Below are 16,612 nucleotides of genomic sequence, written 5' to 3'. Positions count from 1 at the left end.
TTGCAAAGTTACTTTTTTATAGTGTACCAATGTTATACAAAGTTGTAGAGCAGACAAAAACAATATTTTTGATGTGTAAGAGCATGTATCATTCACGAGCTACGAGCTAAAAAGTGTAAATTTTGAAATTGTTTATGAGTTTTTAAAAGTTTTAGCTGAATTGTTTGCCTTTTAAAACATTTTTTTTAAGTTCGGTTAATTTTGCATAAGAATTGCCCTTTGGAAGTTTGTTGTGGTTCGAGCATTGCTAGAATAAGGAGATTTTTTCTTAAACAAATCTGGTTTGTCTCTTAATTTAAAAAAAAACAGTATTTTTTCCGCATCAAAAATCTTTGCAATCATGTAAGGTTTTTCAATCAAAAATAATTATCCCCAAGAGTAAGCACGTGCACTCTAATAAATTGATCTCAGTTGAAAGGTTCACCAAATTTCTGAATCGTGAAATTGTAACAAAACATAAATTAAATTGACTCTGGAACCAATTCATGGTAACATAACATTATAAAGAGTAGAGGTGGGCAAAAAAAGAGCGAGCCGCACAAAGAGCCGGTTCACTGAAAAGAGCGAAAGAACCGTGGCTCACAAAAAAAAGAACCGCGGTTCTTTTTTAAACTTCGGTCTTTTGAGAGAACTGGCTCAAGATGGCATGATTTTTGAATTTTCAAAAACAATGTAGTATTAAATTTGTATTTGAGAAGTGAAAATGCAATTTCAAATATTTCAATGCTATTTAAACATGAAAAAAACTTTTCACTTTACAACTGGGTAATTCTCCGCCAACTCACACAGCAGTTGCCCCGACCCCTCTTCGATTTGCGTGAAACTTTGTTCTAAAGGGTAACTTTTGTCCCTGATCACGAATCCGAGGTCCGTTTTTTGATATCTCGTGACGGAGGGGCGGTACGACCCCTTCCATTTTTGAACATGCGAAAAAAGAGGTGTTTTTCAATAATTTGCAGCCTGAAACGGTGATGAGATAGAAATTTGGTGTCAAAGAGACTTTTGTGTAAAATTAGACGCCCGATTTGATGGCGTACTCAGAATTCCGAAAAACGTATTTTTCATCGAAAAAACACTAAAAAGTTTTAAAATTCTCCCATTTTCCGTTACTCGACTGTAAAAAATTTTGGAACATGTCATTTTATGGGAAATTTAATGTACTTTTCGAATCTACATTGTCCCAGAAGGGTCATTTTTTCATTTAGAACAAAATTTTTAATTTTAAAATTTCGTGTTTTTTCTAACTTTGCAGGGTTATTTTTAAGAGTGTAACAATGTTCTACAAAGTTGTAGAGCAGACAATTACAAAAGTTTTGATATATAGACATAAGGGGTTTGCTTATAAACATCACGAGTTATCGCGATTTTACGAAAAAAAAGTTTTGAAAAAGTTACTTTTTGCGTTTCTCTTTGTTTCGTCGTCCGTGTCAGTCGCGGGTGACCATGATCGATGACGACCAACTTTTTCAAAACTTTTTTTCGTAAAATCGCAATAACTCATGATGTTTATAAGCAAACCCCTTATGTCTATATTTCAAAACTTTTGTAATTGTCTGCTCTACAACTTTGTAGAACATTGTTACACTCTAAAAAATAACCCTGCAAAGTTAGAAAAAAACACGAAATTTTAAAATGAAAAAAATTGTTCTAAATGAAAAAATGACCCTTCTGGAACAATGTAGATTCGAAAAGTACATTAAATTTCCCATAAAATGACAGTTCCAAAATTTTTTACAGTCGAGTAACGAAAAATGGGAGAATTTTTAGAACTTTTTTAGTGTTTTTTTTTTCGATGAAAAATTCGTTTTTTCGGAATTCTGAGTACGCCATCAAATCGGGCGTCTAATTTTACATAAAAGTCCCTTTGACACCAAATTTCTATCTCATCACCGTTTCAGGCTGCAAATTATTGAAAAACACCTCTTTTTTCGCATGTTCAAAAATGGAAGGGGTCGTACCGCCCCTCCGTCACGAGATATCAAAAAACGGACCTCGGATTCGTGATCATGGACAAAAGTTACCCCTTGGGACAAAGTTTCACGCAAATCGAAGAGGGGTCGGGGCAACTTTTCCCGATTTCGTGTGAGTTGGTAGAGAATTACCCAACTGATTGTCATAAAAGTATTTTTAACGGAATACAAATTTGAGCATTTCAAATTGCATGATTTGTAAAATATTATCAAAAATCTACTGAATAGTTTAGAAATTTTGGAAAAAAATCCTTTTGTCCGATTAAACTTTAACGTTTATAGACTTTATCGATTAAATCAGAATGTAGATAAGAGTTCACAGAATGTTTTCTTCAAATAAAATATCAGCATTAGTTCAATTCTTGCAGAAATAAACGCAATTTTAATATTAATTGCAATTTTTCCAATCCTAGATTTAAGTTTAGATGCCATTCAATTACTCTAATGTTTAGGTTCTAGTAGAAATCTTGACATAGAGACCGCCAAGAACTATGGTTTTCAAGGGCATTTTCTCGTTTTCAGTTTTAATTTTTTTATCAAATAATTTGTAAAAGTCACTTATAAAATCACACGATTCTTTAAAAAAAACCTTTTCATCCAAATTTTGAAAAAAGAGCGAAAGAGCCGTTCAAAAGAGCGGCTCTTTTTAATGAGCGAACGAAAATGAGCGGCTCCTAAAAAAGAGCGGTTTTGCCCACCTCTAATAAAGAGTACACAGATTCTTATTTAATAAATCTCGTACGAATATTCATTTTAATTTTAAAATTGGCCACTCAATAATCAAGCAGAACTGAAAAATCGTAGAAATTATTGTGATAAACATGAAAATTAACCTTTCAAAAAATCTTCAAAACAGTTTCAGTTAGATTTGACTAGACAAAAGTTGTTCCATCATAGTTTTGCCCTGTCGCTTAAGAAGATCTGTAATAAAAATAATTGGGATCATATTTGACTTCGGTTTTCAACTGACGATGTCTGGACATCCTGATAAAAGAGAGATTGACGGAAAATTTCCATTTCTAAGTAAGGATAGCCAAATACTTGTCAAATAAATTAAGTTCAAAACTCAAAAAAATGATGACACAATTCAATCTGAATCTCAGATTTTTCATATTTCGCAACTCATTGCAAAAGCCGGTCCCACAACAAAAAAAGAATTGCTCAATTTTCCAACAATCGTCCACATCTCACGTCGCTCAATCAATCTCATAAAGACATTAACTGATACAAATTAATGTCACTCCCAATTTCGTCAGATAAGTCTCTGTCCAAAACCGATAAGATTTGAAGCTGTTTTTGCTTGGTGATAAACCCAAATTTTCATAGCGATACAGATTCACTGCCAAGACTTCCCGCGGTGGGTTCATCGATTGTGATCGATCTTGCTGGAACCAAAATCCACTCACAAGTCAAGTAGATACATGGGCACTAAACCACTACTAGACTGACTGACTGCTTCTCCAAATCAGATCGATTGACCGGCCGTCGAAACATGGCGTCCAAAGTAATTGATGTTGTTAACACTCGCTTGCTTTGTTTGCAAACATCAGCTTCCGATATTGCTGGCCAGTTGGCGGCGTGTCGAATGGAGGTTTTAATTTGAAAGAAAAAGCATCTTCATGAGTTATCTTGTCATAAAAAAGCTAATTAGGAAACGCCGTCTAAGAAAAAGACACCGCCTTTGGGCGCCCCCGCTATAGATTTCCTTCCGATAAGATAAGTTGAGCGGGGAGGGGGCATGGTTGACGGAGTCTCGGAGCAGGAGAGGTATCCGAGCGTGACTGGAATTTGTTATCGAAATTATCTCGACTGGTAGCGGTTCTTTTTAAGCTACTTTTAGCAGCAGCACGTCGCATCAACGTTTTTTTTTCCTTTTCATTTTTGCCAATCCGGGTGAAAATTGAGCCTGAACTTTGAACTTGCAATTTAATCATCACGCCACCGTGGGCAGGCTTAGGCTATTCCGCGGGACCTCTATAGGCAGAGGCGGTCAATTAGAGGGTTGATTATATCGCCGCAGCGGCCACTTCCGTTATAATTACACACACACACTGGGAGCGGTTCGAAGGGAGGGCGGGGCGAATCCCACATGGAGGGAAAACCCTCGTCATATAGCGAAATGACACCGCCAGAACGCTTGCATGCAACAAAAGAAAAATGATTGTGAAAAACGTGAGGCAGGTGAGGAAGAGCGTTGTGGCCGGTTGGTAATGATGATGCCATTAGCATGGGTCGATTGAGTGCGCACTATAAAAAGACGTAATCGATTCCCTCGCCGGGTTTGACGGATGGAAGCAGTGTTGCCATGAAATTAACTCAAACTAAATAATTTCGCAGTTTCACAGTGAATGCATTCGGAAAAATCTCTGCCGAAATGAAATTTTCGAAAACTTTGCTACGTGGCATTTTTCGACACTTTTAGTTCTGCATTCGTGCTGAATAGACGGAACAGGGGCGAGAATATTGAAACCAGGACACACAGGCAGACGAGTTATAAGAGTTGCTCCGGCTTTTGTCAGATTGTGTCCCAACGAACAGGGCGTGGGTGAGCTTTTCTGTCTGTACCATGGCTTATGAACTTTCTCCTGATGCAGGAAAGAGCATGTGTTGTGCATCAGAATTTTAGGGATGTTCGATGCTTTAAAAAATATCAGGATGTTTGCTAGGTATTACGTTTTCAACTCTTTTCAATTCAATTTATGAACTATTTGCAACGTATTTATAACCCAGATAGATTTTTGACATTTCAAATTTATTAATTTTCCTATTAAACGAAAATCAAGACGACAGTCAAACAATTTTTTATAGGACTAGCCTGAATAAATAGTCTAATCAAATGCAAAATGCTTAAACTTTGTGAATTATCTCTGAATTCAATTCAAAAATTACATATTTTCCTGATGTGTTACATCTTTTCACGATCAGCCTTGAATGGTTGGATATGAGAAATTCTCTAGAATTTTGCCAATCGACTTTTCATTGTATCTTTTGATTACATCAATTCCTTATGTCCAAACAAGCCATTTTGCTTTATTAGTATCTCCATACATATTTGGGGGCTGTCCATGGAAAAGAGCTATGGAAAATTTCAAAATCTGTATCTCGAGGAGGGATTTTATGATCGATTTGTTGTATTCGGCAAAGTTGCAGGTTATGATTAGAACTATACAGAAAAAAAATAGTAACATCCTTGACAAAATCAATTTTTTTAATAACTTTTTATCACAAAACTTGATTATGACCAACTTTACTGCCCATGTTCGCATAAATGTCTCATATGCAAAAACAAAAAGCTGAGAAAAACACAAGGCATGCTTGTCCCACACATTAGACTATGAAAATGGAGGCAGTTTACCCCCTTCATTTTTTTTATTTTGTGTTATGTTTAAGTAGACGGTATGACGGACATTTGGGTTTTGGCCAAGATACGATTTTTTGGAAATTGTCAAAAATGTAGACATTCATGAAAATATTTTTAAATATTAAATCACATTCAAAAACAAAAAGTACTTTTGAAAATCTTTGATAAATAGTAAGGAGCTGAAAAAATCTCTACAATTTGCATTTCATCCCACCTTTTGTTGCTGAGAAATGGCCTTGCACAGAATAAAAATTTCCATAAATGAGTTTTTTAAGTTCAAACCTAATGACCCCCAATTCAATCGATGATATCTTGGAAACCATTGATCAGGTTTTCAATTTTAAAAAAGTTAATTTTCTATACTTTTTTGAAACATATTTTTAGACTTTAGAAAACACAACTTATATTTCAATAGAGCCAAATAACATGATTTAGGCCCTTTTTCAATGTAAATCGTGATTTTTGAAAGCTGATAATATTTTTTCATAAAATTGAGAAAATTTCACACAAATTTCACTTTTTAACATTTAAAATCTGATCAAAAGTTTCCAAGATATCAGGAGTATTTTTTAGTAAAAACAAACAAAATTTTTTTTTAATTTATTATTTTTTCTTGTTTTTTGGGCGTTTTAGAATACCCCTGACTCAAGGCGGTTTAAAAAACACTCAAAAAACTGAAACTTAAAAATTTATTTATCGGACCTCTTTTAAAAAAAACTCTAGATATTATCGGTGGAAAATTAAGGGTAAATTTGGTAGACATTTAAACATAGTAATTTTTTCATTCTATGCAAAGCCATATATCAGCAACCAAAGTCGGATCAGCAATGTCCAAAAAAATTGTAGCGAATTTCCTCAGCTTTTTTAAATATATTTTGTCAGAGATAAACACTATTTAAAAAAGCTTTTGTTTTTCTGTAAATTTTATTTTAATGGTGATAACTCGAAAACGGTGAATTTTATCTAAAAATTAGAAAAGTGGGATTTTTTTTATTCCTAATGTATTATTTTTTGAAAAAAAAATTATGAAAAATGATATTGGAAGATTTTTCATGGTCAATTTTCGGTACTTGTAAAAAATCACCTTTTAAAAAAAAACGTGACTTGTCAAACGAACTAAACGTTTTGCTATAGCCTGTAGCTCTTCCTAAATACTCCTAATTATAACCTACAACTTGGCCGAAGTCATCAACTCAAACAGAAAATCCCTTATCAAGACACAGTTTTTCGAATATTTGCATATCATATTTTTTTAAAAATATTTTGTTATAAAATAAATGAAAATAAATGATGCAAAATAGCTTTTTTGATCTTAAAGGATCGATAGATTAAGTTTTATCCAAATAAAATAAATAAAAAATGAAAACTGTTTTTTTTTTTGCAAATTTCGGGAAAACTGCCAAATAAAGATATTAAATAATAGTTATATCGGAAACATTTACATTCATTTTCACTTTCAAGATGACTTATTATGATTACATAAAACAAACGATCTGTCATGATGATGATTCAATCCCCATCGTTCTAGAACGACCAGGATTTTTTTCTGAATGAAAAGCAACATTCCTGTTTACAGTTACCTAACAACACTTAGCTGACACACCGTACCCATAGAGCGCAAAGAGGGAGGGGGAGAACCATTGCAAACATGAACTACCGGTTCCGCTCTAGCCCCACCTAAACGCTGTTAAGTATCACGAAAGAATCTATTACACGCAGAGCTACAACAACAACAAAAAATAGCGCACAAACAACAGTGTAACCTGGCGCTCGCGTTCTGCGTTCAACCGATTGATCAATTATTCAAAATCAATTAGCTTGTAGGACTGGTAGAACATGTACTTGGCAATCGATTGTCGATCGTTTAATTAAATTGGTACCCGTACTATTTTTTTATGAATTTCATTTATGAATTCTCAAAATATTGTTAAGACAAAAAAAAATACAGACATAAGTCGGGTTAATGACTGACAAAACGCAGCAGTTCTTACCTGTCCTCGTAGATTCACCCAAGCCCAAGCGAAACAACACTCAGAGGAACTGGAGCCCACCGTCGTCGTCGTCGTTTAACATACACAACTGGTGCCGGTGCTTTTGCCCGTCGAACCAACCAAGCCACATCGTTGAAACATTTTACCCTGAACTCTTCGGGGTCGTCGCGACGCACTGTCTTCTGTTTCTTCTTCTTCTCCCTTCTTCCTTTGGCTGCGGGAAGGTCGTCGAGGTCTCGTGACGTCCTACAGCGGAGACGACGTCGAAGGCTGCGTCATCAAGGGGCGATCTCTGGAAAATCAGAACCAAAAAGGGGAAAGAAGGTGAGAATGAGGAGAACAACCATAAACTACAATGACGGAGGGGGTCATAAAACTAATTTTGCGATATATGGCTCAGCCACCGACCGTCGTCACCGTCAACATTGACGACGACATCGATGATGGAAAGCCGACGGTGAAAGTTTATTTTTGGCATGTGTAAAATAGTCGGTGGAAAGACGTCATTTCTAATCTGGCTTCCAGGAATAATTAAATCGTTAAAAATTGCATGACATCACCACGTGACCTTTCCACCCAGGATAAAACCATTAAGGTGGTCCGAATAAAGACAGTGAAAAAAACTTTCATCATTAAAGTTTTAATTAAACCCCTCACCAGCGAAAAACTTAACAATCTCTTTTATAACAAAACATAATCTCGGCCCAGACATAACACTACAGCAAGTGCTCGTTTTGCGCAGCATACAAGTTTCCCCCGGCGTTTCCTCGTAAATCTAAACCCTCCCCCCAGCCCGTCGGAAAGTGAGAGTGCCCGTTTGCATAATAATTTTATTGCTTGGTCATCTCTCTACCCCAGCCTGAGTCTGCCAGTGTTGGACACCATCTGTGTGTGTGGGACCACCATCTAGCGACCATCAAGGAGCTGAAACCATCCGGAGAAAAGAAGAAGCGTGGCAATTAAGGAACGGAACAAATAAAAGCCGAAACGGGCGCGGAATGCCACTTTTTTGCCATGTTTGATGAATGTGTGTAGACATAAGCTGAGCACTGGGGAAGTCATTAGAGGGCGGATTATGTTTAGGATTTGTGGATTCCACGATTTTTTTTGGCAGTTGTTAGTTTTTTCCAGCGAATGGACCATGTTAAATGTTTACTGGAGCGGCCGTGGCTGACTGGTTACGGTGTTCGCTTTGTAAGCGAATGGTTCTGGGTTCGATTCCCATCTGCTCCCAACGAGAAAGTTAAGAACACATACATTTGAAATGATGAATATGAACGAAAAATCAAAGTCGCTCGAGGCGGGGTTCGATCCTCCGTCCTTTGGATTGGTAAGCAAAAATGCTAACCACTAGGCCATGACGACTTGGTGAGAGTGGACTGGAATTAGGAATACTGTTACAGAGAGCGAGTTGTGGCGCTATAACCATGGCAAATAGTGTCCAGGGCATTCGTGGAAATACAATGTCCCATCCCAGAGGGTCCCGGAGTACCAAACCTTCTTAGCATGGTGCTCCCAACGAATACAACCAAATCTCGGAGCGTATGGTGGTGTGTCCCCACGCTTCTTCCTCCCTGTCGATTCAGAATTGTGTTGTTGTTCGAACACTCAGTGCTCAAACTCAACCCAATTACGAGTCATCTCTGCGATACGGCTTTACGCAGTAGGCCTGGCCGCTTTAACGCTTGTGATGTTTCAATGCATTCTAATGCAATGGCGCACTACAAATGTTAATAAATGACAAGAAGAGTGCTAGGCGTCATCTAACCTAAGGCGCTCTCCAGGATCCCTTCGAAAGATTGGCTGCGCTAGGGTCAGATTAGATTAGATTAGATTAGAATGGACCATGTTTAATGTTTACGATACAATTTCTGTAAACTGTGTTGAATCATATTTTCGCTTCCCACGAAAAAATCAGATATGAATTCTTTTTTCAATGAATCAGTAAAAACACAGAGTCCTTTAAAAATGTCAAAAAAAAATCACCAAATTTGATTGAAACGAGATTTTAAAGTTTATATAAAGAAATCGTAAAAAACAGGACCAGGAAGACACTTTTTAGACAAACATTTTTCAAATCAAACGAAAATTTCAGAGTAAGAGTTTGATCCAAGAAAAAAAGTATTAGTATTGAGCTCTAGTTACATAATTCTTTGTGACGTAAACGCCAATTTATATCAAACTGTTTTGACATTTTCAAAATATGGCATAAGGTAAATTTGCAGGTAAATTTGTCACAATATTTTATTTTACCGTAAAAATGTGACTTTTTTCCTACTTGAAAAACATCTAAATAATAAATTGGCAAACTTTGAACAGCACTTCGCTACGTTTTCGGCAATCGACTTTTCGACATAGTCTATTTTATCACTTTGTCAAAATAAGTAATTCTTCATCAAAGATTATCCATAAACGCTAAATTTTTAAGGCTGATGAACAACTAGATCTGTTATTTAGATAATTTAGATTTGTCCCGGTAACTATTTTTTCTGAACAATCCTAATCAGTACTGTATACCGGGATGACATTGATATAATTTCGATTTATTTTTGAAATATTTTTCATCTGGTAAGGTTTATCTCCAGCTAATTATTACACTTATACACAAGTTACATGGACTTTTTTTTTAATAGTGTTTAAAAAATAGTTGCTTCAAAAATGCTTACTTTATATTTCGGGGTAGCTTTAAGTTAAGCCATAGTTTTGAATTTTTTTAATTAAATTTTAAAGTATGCAAATTTTATTTGTATGTCAAATGTAATATAACTCTAAAATCCTTTGTTTAACAGCTATAAAGACAACTTCGTTCGTAATATAACTAAGGTTGCTGTTATAGTTAATTAGAAAAAAAAAAAACAATATTATTATTGAGTTAACTAAGTTAATAAGCTTTTAAAAATACACATACAGTGTATTTTTTACTATGTACAGTGCCATCCCGTTTTTGGCACCAATTTCTTCAACTATTCAAATTTATTTTATGTTTTTGGTCTCATTATATTTTGAATAACTTAATAACTTAATAAGTCATTATTAAAAATATAATTATTTTCAATGAAAATAAAAAATAAATGTTATTTAAATTATTTTTTGTAGGTCAATGAATCATCTATTTCGTTCATTACGTGATTTATGATTATTCCCTTAGACCTCACCCGTCGTTATAAAGCAATGGTGCTCAAAGTTTTTGAATGGCGTGCCAAATTTGAAGCTCACATGAAGCTTAAAACTAAAAAAAAAAACAAAATATTAGAAAACAAAAAAAAGCTTTGTGCAAAAAAGCCTCCAATCAGTTGGTTAAATTTTCTTAAAATCAGAAAATCGAAAACAAATTCCAACATATTATAATAAATATTATTCATCTGCTTTTCATTGCAACTTTCGTGAATTCACAAATACTAATGAATGTTTTAAAGTTGTATTTAAATTGTTTTTTTATTTATTTTTTAAATATATTTAAGAAGGGGTGACACAATTTTAAAAAAAAAGTATGTAATTTATTTTTTAAATTGTGTGCAATCTTAATTATAAATAGTTGCTTAAGGATTTTTCAAAAAATATTCCTCCAATTTTAATAAAATGTCAATCAATATTTGATAAAAAATTTTGACATTATTTACACTTTTTCATCACATTTAAACGTGTTACGATAAGATAGATTTTTAACACAATATTTGTTTCATGAAATCAAAATTTGTATGAATTTTTCACACTTTGTATGAATTTTGTTCTTCTGAAAATGCCTAGAAATTTGAAATTGTGTTTCAAAAACACATAATGTTAAATATTTAGAAACTTCCAATGAGTTCGAAAATACATTCGTTTTACGATTTGATTCATTAAGAAAATCATGGACTTTAAAAATAATAAAATATTTCTGTCAATCAAATTTTCGAAATTATAAGTAAATAATGTTGAATGAAGCTTTAAAAAATGTATGGATACTTTTTCTTGAAGTACTTTGAACACTTCTCTACCGCCTACAGAATGATACCATTCCATACGTAGTTTGTACTCTTGTACTCTAAAAACGTTATAACCCATGGGTCTATCCACTTGAGGTATTTTTCAGCTTTCGAAATTCTAGCTACGATTTAGATAATTAAAGATAATTAGCACTCCAGTGCATAATAGTAAATAAAAAGTATAGGAAATTATGATTTTTGGATAACTGAAGTTGTTTGTTTTTGGGAAACATAAAAATCTGGTTTTCATTGTGAGTGACATAAGTCAACTATAAATTAAGAATGATATTTGTCACTGCAAATTTCATCTACAAAACCTCTTAAACGTTATCGATACCTTTGAGGTCATCAACAATCAAACGGTAAAAAAAATATCTTTGAAAATATTTCATGATGAATATGTAGAGTACACTAACCAAAAAACATGAAAAATTCCATTGTTACTGAACCATAGCTTAGAAATAGTGTTAAAAAAAAGTTCAAATTTCTGATTTAAAAAACGAATCTTTTTTGATTGAATAAAGAGATTCAAGATTTGTTTCATTCAAAATTATTGTTACGTTCATTTGAAATTTTTGTTTGAATTTTATTTTTAATAACGAATCTCAAAGTGACAAAAAAAATGGCAATAACTTAACGAACACCTCTTGGTTATGGTTTTGATAACCTTTTTAACTTGTAAATCAACAAAATGGCACACCTCCTCCATTATCAAGTTCACTCGCTATCCTTCGCTGGGTTAAAGGTGACCACTGAAGTCCAAGCCTGGGGGCTTCACTCATGAAGTCACATGAACTGGGCGTCACAAGGAGATGCCGACACGCGGTGCCACGGCCTAGGTCATTCCGCGCCGTGATGACAACGTATAGTTGTCTGGTGGTGCTCTTGCCCTTTTCAAGCTCTCTGTACCTCAAAGGATTGCTTTTTAATTGAGACGTTCCGCCGGGGTTGAGGTTTCGATGTTGTGACACGACTAGCTCGAGGGACGATTCATGACATGTGGGACAATGCGTGTCACCGGTCACGGTTATCCCAGAGAGGACAATTGATTGAGTTTTGAGTCGTAATTTTGCTATGCAAATTTTATCGCACAGATAAGTGCACAACTGTGCGCGCTGACGGACTGAGTTGCGAAAACATCAAGGTGGAAAATTTGTCCTCAAGCGTTAAACTTGCATACCAACGATGTAAATTATGCATCAAGCAGTGCAAGTAAAGTGGTTGTTTTGTAGATATGATGATAAATAAAGCAAACGTAGCATTTATTTACCGCTTCTTAAGACACGAATTCAGAATGAACCACGATCAATTTTATGATTTATGCCGGACAGGTGGAAGTTGTCCATACCCAGCGTACCAGGAAGATACGATCTGCACAAGAATCTGTCTTCAACGCAGCACACCTCAACTGCAGTTAGTCTGACTAACTCAAAGATCGTTCAAGCTGCGTCTACAACGCGGTACAAGTTGTACAATTTCGCAAGATTTTCCTTTCGAAGGAAAACCACTCTCAAATGCCACAACCGGATTGGCTCGACTCCAGCTATACGAACGGGGGGGGCTCTGATTGAGAGCGTTACATTCTGTAGGTTTTCCGACAGAAACAAGTTTTCATGCAGAGAGAGAAGAAAAAAAAACCGCCAACAAACTGTGTACATTTTGCAAAAGAGCTTAACAGAGGGTAGGGTTTGAGTGGTAATTTGATTTTCCTGTGGTTGACAGACTCGATGACAACGTGGACTTAGAAGGAACTGGCACTTTCAAGGCTGGCAAGGGCCCGCAAGAATGTGGCGCGATCGAGCCCCCTCTCGGGCGTTGTTTGCGTTGGAAAACTAGTTCAGGCTGCTGGTGTTGGTGTCAGTGCTCGTGTTGGTGGTCCAGCGCTAATCGTTCTGGTATAGGTGTGTCGTCAGCACACGTGGCTGATAACATCGTGGAGAGTTGATGTCTTTCTAATAACCGGATGTAATGGGTTCAAATACCACGTGGAGCAGAATGATCTGGTCGAGCTGGTTTTGTTATTTTTAGAAGATGATGTAACAAAACAAGATTTGTTTGAAATACTTTGAAACTGAGAGGATAGGAGTTTTTTCTGGAATTTAGTTTACCTAAAAGTTAGTAAAATCTAAAATTACATTTATGTAATTGTACGTTACAAAATGAGTCAATGTGTACTGAGCACTGCAACTTGCGCTCCAGATTTAAAATTAAAAGGGACACCTGTAAATCAGTGCTCTATACACAGCTAAAAAAGTAGTAATCCAGCTGCGTGTAAAAGGCCTGGGTGTAAAATAAATATTGCATTATTTTATGCAATTTTATGAGATTTTACACCCGGAAATATGTAACCCATCGGTATGGGAAACCTACTTGACCGAAATGTCAAGCTCATATATGCGTTTATCCTTTCAGCTTTTCAACGGTCTGATGGCCGAGTGGGCTAAGGCGCCAGCCCTTACTGTTGGTGCTGGGTTTGAATCCCGTCGGTTGCAACTTTTTTTTTGTGTTTGCAAAAATTGTACATGCAGTGTGTAATATTAAGTGTTTATTTTGACGAAGGTGATGTGCATGCTTTTGCATGCGATTTTACCATCGGATTTTTTGCTGTGTAGATTTGCCATTTCTGAGGATCTAAGCATTTTTTGATGTTTACTAGGTACAACTTTACCGAATATATTGAAGAGAATCTTCCTAAGACTTTTGCTTTCCCTAAAAATGATAACATTTCATTCATGCTGAAATGACAACAAGGAACAACTTTACCGAAGACATCGAAGTGATTTGTCGATTCTTAAGAATTCCATAGAATTTTAACATCTCCAATTTCTTTCAAACTTAAAAGGCAGTTTCTGTAAAGCATTTGAAGAATAAATTAGACTTTATAATTCTCCAGAAATGGCAGAAATGGCAAATCTTCTCACTGCATTCTGAAAAGTTGTTTTTTGTAGCAAGAGCTTTAAGCTCTCAAGGTTTCAAAAAAAAACTTTAAACCGTTAAGCGACTCAAAATTCCAAAAAAATGCACCTACTTTACGAGCTTTCTACACAGCAAAAAAAAACCGATGGTAAAATCGCATGCAGAAGCATGCACATCACCTTCGTCAAAATAAACACTTAATATTACACACTGCATGTAAAATTATTGCAAACACAAAAAAAAGTTGCAACCGACGGGATTCAAACCCAGCACCAATGGTAAGGACTGGTGCCTTAGCCCACTCGGCCATCAGACCGATGTAAAGTTGTAAGGGTAAACGCATATATGAGCTTGACATTTCGGTCAAGTAGGTTTCCCATACTGATGGGCTACATATTTCAGGGTGTAAAATTACATAAAATTGTATAAAATAATGCAATATTTATTTTACACCCAGGCCTTTTACACGCAGCTGGATTACTACTTTTTTAGCTGATGAACGATCGGTAAACTGGAAACTACCGATTTGGGTAAATTTAAACTTATATTTGGGAGGAAAATTGGTTTACAACCGATTTTCGGTAAAATATGATATATTTTGACAGCAATCTAAACTTTATCGTTTTTTAAAAAAAACGAATTCAGTAAAAACAAATCTAATTGTTTAGGCTTTAGGCGGGCTTCGAACTGAAAAATCGCCAAAATCAATTTTCAACCAATTTTGATCTTTATAAAGCATTGAAAAGATAAACTACTAAAATTTAAGAAAATGTTTGCGATGGAAATTTTATTTGTTGCATGCGTTTTTTTTTTACAATTTTAATGATAATGAAATCATTCTTTAGTAGAGCAATTCTCTACGAAATCGGTCTTTTTTCTTCAAATTAAATTTTTGTATTTTTTAAATTCGGCTGAAACTTTTTTGGTGCCTTCGCTATGCCCAAAGAAGCCATTTTGCATCATTAGTTTGTCCATATAATTTACCATACAAATTTGGCAGCTGTCCATACAAAAATGATGTATGAAAATTCAAAAATCTGTATATCTTGAAGGAATTTTTTGATTGACTTGGTGTCTTCGGCAAAGTTGTAGGTGTTGATACGGACTAGACTGGAAAAAAATTATACACGGTAAAAAAAATTTTGGTGATTTTTTATTTAACTTTTTGTCACTAAAACTTGATTTGCAAAAAAACACTAATTTTATTTATTTTTATTTTTTAATGTTTTAGAGGACATCAAATGCCAACTTTTCAGAAATTTCCAGGTTGTGCAAAAAATCTTTGAGCGATTTATGCATTTTTGATTCAATACTGATTTTTTCAAATAATCGAAATATCGGTCGCATACAATTTTCAACTTCTTTTTTCGATGTAAAATCAAATTTACAATCAAAAAGTACTTTGGTGAAATTTTGATAAACTGCACCGTTTTCAAGTTAAACCCATATAAAGTGACTTTTTTCAAAATAGTCGCAGTTTTTCATTATTTAAAATGAGTGCATAAAAGTGGGTAAACCTTTGAAAAAAATATTTTTAAAAAGCTGTGAAAATTCTCTATATTTTGCTTTTTTGAACTTTGTTGACACGACCCTTAGTTGCTGAGATATTGCCATGCAAAGGTTTAAAAACAGGAAAATTGATGTTTTCCAAGTCTCACCCAAAAAATCCATCATTTTCTAATGCCGATATCTCAGCAAATAATGGTCCGATTTACAATGTTAAAATATGAAATATTTGTGAAATTTACCGATCTCTTCGAAAAAAATATTTTCAAAATTTTCAAGTCAAGACTAACATTTCAAAAGGGCCAAACATTCAATATTACGCCCTTTTAAAATGTTAGTCTTGGTTTAAAATTTTTGAAAATATTGTTTTCGAAGAAATCGGAAAATTTCGCGAATGCTTCATATTTTAACATTGAAAATCGGATCAATAGTTGCTGAGATATCGACATTAAAAAATGGTGGGTTGTTCGGGTGAGAAGAAAACATCTATTTTCGTGTTTTTAAACCTTTGCATGGCAATATCTCTGCAACTAAAGGTCGTATCAACAAAGTTCAAAAAAGCAAAATATAGAGAATTTTCTCAGCTTATCAAAAATATTTTTTTCAAAAGTGGGAAAACATGGGCACTAATTTAAAAAAAAATCAACTGCTACTATTTTGAAAAAAATATTTAAAAATGGCAATAACTTTAAAATGATGCACTTAATCAAAATTTCACTAGAGTACTTTTTGATTGAAAATTCGATTTTATATCGAAAAATGAAGTTGAAAATTTTTTGCGACCGATCGATTTATTGAAAAAATCTTTATTGATTCAAAAAATCATAACTCGGTCAAAGATTTTTTGCCTATTCTGGAAATTTCTGAAAAGTTGGCATTTGATGTCCTCTAAAACATATCAGA

At 34.6% G+C, this 16,612-nt stretch overlaps 1 protein-coding gene across 3 annotated transcripts in view; it reads right to left on the bottom strand.

Moving 5' to 3' along the window:
- The window catches only part of LOC6043272 (diacylglycerol lipase-beta), a 66,972-nt gene that overhangs the window by 32,512 nt on the left and 17,848 nt on the right, over positions 1-16,612 (bottom strand). For all 3 annotated transcript variants that reach the window (XM_038250651.1, XM_038250652.1, XM_038250649.1), the window contains one exon: positions 7,323-7,614. The gene's annotated coding sequence lies outside the window, so the exon portion shown is untranslated. The remainder of the gene's footprint in view (positions 1-7,322; positions 7,615-16,612) is intronic.

Source organism: Culex quinquefasciatus, chromosome 2 (genome assembly GCF_015732765.1).
Source record: "Culex quinquefasciatus strain JHB chromosome 2, VPISU_Cqui_1.0_pri_paternal, whole genome shotgun sequence".
NCBI lineage: Eukaryota > Metazoa > Arthropoda > Insecta > Diptera > Culicidae > Culex > Culex quinquefasciatus.
This window is presented reverse-complemented; position numbering and strand designations above follow the sequence as displayed.